Source organism: Pinus tabuliformis, chromosome X, assembly GCF_031772625.1.
Source record: "Pinus tabuliformis cultivar Carrire ecotype Pingquan chromosome X, CPIR1, whole genome shotgun sequence".
NCBI lineage: Eukaryota > Viridiplantae > Streptophyta > Pinopsida > Pinales > Pinaceae > Pinus > Pinus tabuliformis.
Genome location: NC_142308.1, coordinates 212,890,958 through 212,897,978, shown reverse-complemented (window position 1 = coordinate 212,897,978; position 7,021 = coordinate 212,890,958).

Below are 7,021 nucleotides of genomic sequence, written 5' to 3'. Positions count from 1 at the left end.
GTCATGGTGACAATATTTTGTGCAACAGATTGCCCCCTAAAGTGCGAAGTCTTTAATAGATGAGGATTTCATTTGTCATCTAAGAAGAGTGAAGTACTTTATCATTTCAAAGATCATCCTGTGGATGCCCTGGTTGGAACTTGTGAAAACATTCAATACAATATATATATATATATATATATATATATATATATATATATATATATGTGTGAACATATCATCACTGAGGTAGGAATTCCCATACTCAGATCAAAACTGACTAGAAAAATAACTAAACTGCTCTGACATAGGAATGATTTTGTAATACATCACAAGTATAGACATATGTAGACACAGTATGGACGCAACCATCTGTTTATGAATAGTCCACTGTATAATGAACAACAAAATTCCTCGCAGCCTAGATGGTGGAAACTAGATCCAGGTTCTTGATTTCTGCTTCCCGAACTAGTACGACTCTATCCATGTGAATGAATGTGTCAAAGTCGAACATGGTAGAAACCACTTGAGTACCAGTCAATGATGTAAATTGTTAACAAGTGTGAGAGAAACCACCAGTGATGTCAATGGCTCTCAAAGTACTCAGTACAATCCATGAAATGTGAATAGATGAGTTGATGTCGAACATGTCATAGAATCCTTTGATCGAAGGTCAATGATGCAACCTATCGTCAAAGGCGAGAAACCTGCTATTGAGGCATGTAGATTCCAAGGTACTGACAATTTCTAGATCATCTTTCTAGATAATGAGCTGAAGTTGATAGAAAGTGATCCGTCGTAGGCAAGCCCACAACACGAAATCATAGATCAAGTTTGAAGAAATATATTTGCAAGGACTAACTCAGGGATGGTCAAGATGAATGACAGATATTTTGCAGATGAATGGTTTACTCGAACTGACCTCTTGAACACATAACGACACTGCAGATGGTTTGGTGACAATTGACCCAAAGCTAATACCTAGAAACCGACTGAAGACTTTCAATATGGTTTGATTACCTATTAGGCAAAGGATTTCCCAACCCGGGTGAAAAAAAATTGTCGTGTTCAAGAGTGGTTGAATGCTTTTTTAGACACAAAGTATAACAAACAGGTTAATTTTTCTCTCTTTTCCCCCACCATTTCTGGCAAGTACCTCTTTATTTTGACAATCTTGAGGAGGATAACATTTGCTTGGTTATAAGCTCATCCTTTGGATGAGTCCAACTTAGTTTAAAATTTGAACCCTAAGAAGGAGTGGTTTGTTCCTGTTTGAAATTGAACAGGTCCTTTACTGTTAAATTTTAATGAGTCTAGTATAGGAGAAACTCGGTGTTTCTCAATTTTAGGGAGTCAGAAGAAAAACTTAAGAAAACTCCATGGTTGTGCTTTTTCATAAATTTGTGTCTCCCAAGCCCGAAAAAGTATAAAATAATACTTGAGAGAATTGCTTTACCATTACGATCAAGGAGTACTTTTCATAATTAGTGTCTCTAATCCAAAAAAGTAAAAAAGTGATCAAGGACACATCGTTTTATAACCAATATCTAACTTGAAATGACAAAAGCCCGGCAATCATTTCATGTTTATACGGTCAGAAAAGAGCTGTAAGTGGACCGTCCTTTTAATTATGTTTTAACGAGCTTAAAAAGAAAAAATCGGCAATCTTTTCATATTTAACGAGTCAAGAAAGAGCTTAAAGAGTACTCCAAAGTTTTTTTGTTGAAAATGATCAATTTTGCCTGAAAAATCCAATATTCTGCGCAAAAACTCAAACATTACTCATACTTGTTTAAAATAAATAAAAATGCATCAAAAAGTTACCTTTTTAAAGTGAAAATAAGCAAATTAAAAATTCATTTATTCAAAAAAGCTTATAAAAAAGGCTTTTGTAAATTCATTTTTATCGTTTGACTTCAGAGTGAGAAAAGAGAGCTTTTGGGTAAGAATCTTCCTATGAAGATTATGGAAAATCCCTCTATTGGAATCGAAAACCGTCACCTCCAGGTAATCCACATCACTTTAATCTTGCATTTCAACCATTTGAATTTTGTTTTTGGGCTTCCATTTTGATTTTTTAGAGAAAAATTAGTTTAAAACCGCTCGCGGGGGTCCACATGCGCAACATGCGAAACTTGTGGACCCCGACTTTTTCCTACAAAGGAAAGAGCCAGGGGCCTGCACCTACTGCTTAGGCAGAGTGCGGACCTATGCACTTTCCCTAACAAGTGGGTGCCCAAAATTTTTTGAATTAAAATGTTCTAATCTGCCATTTTTGCAATGTAGGATATACACAATGCTCATTTGGCAGGAATGGGAGCACAAAGATGTGGACCTAGCCACATTAGTTCATCCACCTTCCATACAGGCATTAAAGGCATGCAGGCTATATAAATTCTGGGCCACACCTGGCATGAGGGCCAAGGTAGACTTTTTGCAGTGGCTGGTGGACAGATGGAATATACAGGACTAGTGCTTCATTATTGGTGGCCACTGGCTCGAAATTGAGCTAGAAAACATTTACTTCTTGACTGGTTGGCCCAAGAGAGGTGAACGATTATCTCTATTCGGGACTAGGCCAGGTGGCCAGTCTGTCGATAGTCTCCAACTAGAGTTTTGTAATGACTAGACAAAGGACAAAGGGATTGATATCAAAACTATCTCCCTTCTTGAACTTAAAGTGATTGAATTTACTGTCACCAGACTCTGCGGAAGCACAACACTGTATGTAGCTACTGGATCCCAAATGCGAATGGCAGTAGACTGTTATCGAGGCACCATATTAAACTGGTGTGAAGCTGTGTTGGCGAATGTAAAAGGCCAACCTATTAGAGCAAGGAACAAACAACTAAAAAACTTTGGATATGGTTTCCTAGTTGTGAACTTTGGTCTAGAGAGGGTCCCAATGTTGGTCCCACAACAACTTTCCGTTTGAGTTGGACTTCCCCGTGAGCCTAAGCATGTGCGATGGGTTATAGTTTTGGCCCGTCATCCTAAGGAGGGTTCATAGGTTGTTCGATTTCTACCAGAGTATTTTCGTTGGTTAGAGAACCAAATTTTCGTGATTCAGGATTTTCCTTATGGTGGGATGGATTATCGTGGAGATCCAGACATGACTCTTCCACCAAGAGAGCAGTGGGATGATTCAGGTAAAATCATTCTCAACATTTTCTAAGTTAATTTTTCTTTTTGTTTTTAAATCATCCAAAACTGATAATAAAAGTTTCAAATACAAATGTGGGTCCATGGCGACCAGCCGCTCTCCAGCCCTATGAGAGGAGACACCCAGCTGCAGCAGTACCGGCCCCATGTGACGAATCTACAGAGACCCTGACCGAATTGGAAAATCATCTAGAGCGTTTGACAGTAGATATTCCGGAGACTAACATAGATGACATTCCTCTTAGGTTACAGTGCTATGTGATTGGGGTCCCGGGACCTTTCAGGAGGTTCCTTTGTAGGGTGGCCCGAGTAGTGGTTTCTTATCATGGTCATCACCAGTGATAGGATGATCACCCTTTGTAGACTCATACGACATTTTTGCTTTCTGTACTATCATTTTTGTAGATCATAAGGTGTTTTTCAACCTATGATCAAAGACGATGTATATTTGACACACTTCTATGCTATGCTATGTCACTATTACTGGCAATCTAGTAAAAAATGTTATGGAATGTTTTTAAATTTACTGTTTGATTATTGCAGATGTCTATTTAACATTCGAGAAGCAATTGCATCTGCTAATGTATTTAAATATCTTGGAATATGCTGATATTCAATGTAGTCAAATTCACGTTCCAAGAGACGAACTCTAAAAAATAATCTTAATAACACTGGATTTCTAATGGCATAAACTCTATTAAGTTGTAATACAACAAGTTCAGAATTTAACTTAACAATCAAACTCTAAATCCCAAATGAGATGGATTCAGATAATAACTCAATCACTGCAATATACTCTACGATGTTGTTTGTTTTTTGACCGAGGCTTACCCCATGCATAGATACCAACTCATCAGAGGTTGAATAGATGACTGAAGCTGCGGAAGAAATGTTCCGTGTATTACGACAAACACCATCAACGAAACTAATGTATGTTTGAAGAGACGTCGACATCTGCAATATCAAGAGTAAAATCAAGATAAGCAGGAATAATGACAAAAACACTCTCTAAACTAAGCACACTTTTCTAATCTAAAACACACCAACTAGAAAGAAACTAATCTAACTAAAATCTCCACACCCAAATTTAAGCATAATATCTCTTCAAATAAAGACCATTTCTGGGTTTACCTAAAGAGACACTGTCAAAATCTACTAATTCATAGGCCCCTTTTGCTAGCTTTCACTTAACAACATAAGGACCATGCCACATACGTATGAATTTTCTAGCCCCTAGCTTATTATTTGCTTGATCGTATAGTAAGACTAGTTCTCCTTCCAAAAAATTACGAGGTGTAACATTTCAATCGTACTGAGCTTTAATTCATTTGGCATGAGTTTTGATTGTTATTGCAGCGTCACATCGATTCTCATCTAGCTGAGCCAAGTACAACAAACGTTTCTCCTCTTCGGAAGGGCTAGGAGTAACTCTATGGCTATTTTCAATGACGGGATTTCGCATTCAATGGGTAACACAACTTCCAAACCGTAAACCAGTTGAAAAGGAGTGAAACCAGTTGATGTTTTTACTGAGGTTCAATACGCACAAAATGCTAAAAATAACATGTTATGCCAATTCGACCTATGAATACCAATTATTCATCTGATCATAATGACTAGAACTTTGTTGATGGCTTCAACCAGACCATTAGCCTGTGGGTAATATGGAGTAGAACTATCGTGACATAGGCCAAGTTGATCTGTTAGTTCAGTCATCATGATGTTTCCAAAATGACGCCCATGATTAGTGATAATCACTTGTGGAACACCAAATCTAGTAATTATATGATTGAAAATGAAAATTGCAACAATTTTGCCATCTGCCGAAAATGTAGGCATTGCCTCAGCCCACTTGGTAAAATAATCTACCACAAGGATGATATATGCATGCCCCCCGGCCGAGTGAGGGTTACATGTAATAAAGTCAATACCCCATTTTTAAAAAGGGCCGACGATAATTATAGGGTGGAGAGGAGCAGGTGGAGTATGCATCTTTCGATCAAAAATTTGACAATTGTGGCATTTTCAGACCGCATAGATACATTCTTTAAATAAAGATGACCATAAATAACCACCGCGCAATATCTATTGGGTTGTGGCATACCCAGACATATGACTACCACATGCTCCAGAGTGACAGTCATTTAAAGCCTTCTCAGCTTCTTCATGAGTTAAACAACGTCGGAAAACAGAATCTACCCCACGACAATAAAGTGTATCTCCAATGATTTTGTATTGTTGGGATTGGAAACGTATTTTCCATCGTTGAGATCATGAAATTTCAGGCCAAAAAGATTGGGTTTGGAGATAAACAATGATATCTCCATACCATGGATCAAGAGTGCTGATAAGAAACAAGGATTCATCCACAATGGGCTCTTCCACCACAGTTTCAGTATCAGCACGCAGGAAGTCACACATCAGTTCCGAAAAAACTAAAGATTTCTTTGACTTGGATTTCTCAAATTCCAAGTCAGATTCTTGCAGGATAACAATCCATTTGGAATACTTTCTCCCTAGCAATTGCTTGGTCAAAATATAGATCATAGGGTTACAATTAGAAATTACTATAGTTTTGTGTAGTAAGATGTAATGACGAAATCTTTGGACAACTTGAACAGCTGCCAAGGCCAATTTCTCCACATGTGAATATTTAAGCTCAGTCGGATTCAAAGTTAGACTAAGGTAGTAAATCACATGTTCACTATTGAATTCATCTTCCTGAACTAACACCATCCTGATGGTGGAATGAGAAGTGGCAAGGTACAAAAAGTAATCCTGGTTGTAGTTGTGAGGATGCAATAACGATGCATGGGTCAACGCATGTTTCAGTGCATCAAAATATTTCTCAGCTATCTCATCCCAAAATAATGGAGTATTATGTTTCAACAACCTGGTAAAACACTTTGTTATCTCGGCGTAGTTAGGAATGAAACGACGTAAAAAGTTTGCTTTCCCTTGCAAACTTTGGCGTTGGCGAAGAGTCGAAGGAGGAGGCAATTTGACAATAGCTTCAACCTTCGAAGGATCGGCACAAATGTCGGCTTTCGAAACAACAAATCCCAGTAAATGACCCTTTTACATATAGAAAACACATTTGTGTGGATTCAGCCTAATTCGATAATGCCTACATCTCATAAAGATAGCTCGTAAATGAGTGAGATGATCGGCTCTACATAATGAATGGGCAGGTAGATCATCGAGATAAGGCTACACAATGTGCTTGATGTCATGAAATGTGTAAGACATAGCTCTTTGAAAAGTTGCTCCGGCGTTCTTCAACCCAAAACGTAATTTGCAATAAGCAAATGTTCCCCATGGACAAATGAAAGCCGTTTTTGGTTGATCAGCAGATAGAATGTTGATTTGATTGTAACCAGAAAAACCATCGATAAAGGAGAATATTTCACTGCCGGCACAATCATCAATGATTTGATCGATATAGGGGGTTGGGTAATTTTCTTTGGGACAAGCTTGATTAATATCCCTATAATCGATACATATTCTTATCGTTCCTTGATTTTTGTTAATAGGAACATTATTCGATACCCAATCTGTTAAGGGAATTGGATAAATGAAACATGCTCAAATTAATTTCTCAACTTCTGCTTTAATAGAAGTAGCTTTTCATGGGTGTATCTGACGCAAGCGTTGCCGGACGGGTTTAGCATCCGGATAAGTTTTGATTTCATGAACAAAAATTGTTGGATCAATCCTTGGCATTTCTTCATATGACCAGGAAAACACGTCATGGAATTCTTGGAATAGAGCCTTATAAGTTTGGGGTTCATTTTCCGTACAGGAGGCACCTATATGAATGTTTTCAACAACTCGAGGCTTAGCTGAAATGTCAATAGGAACTATTCGAGAAATATTTCCC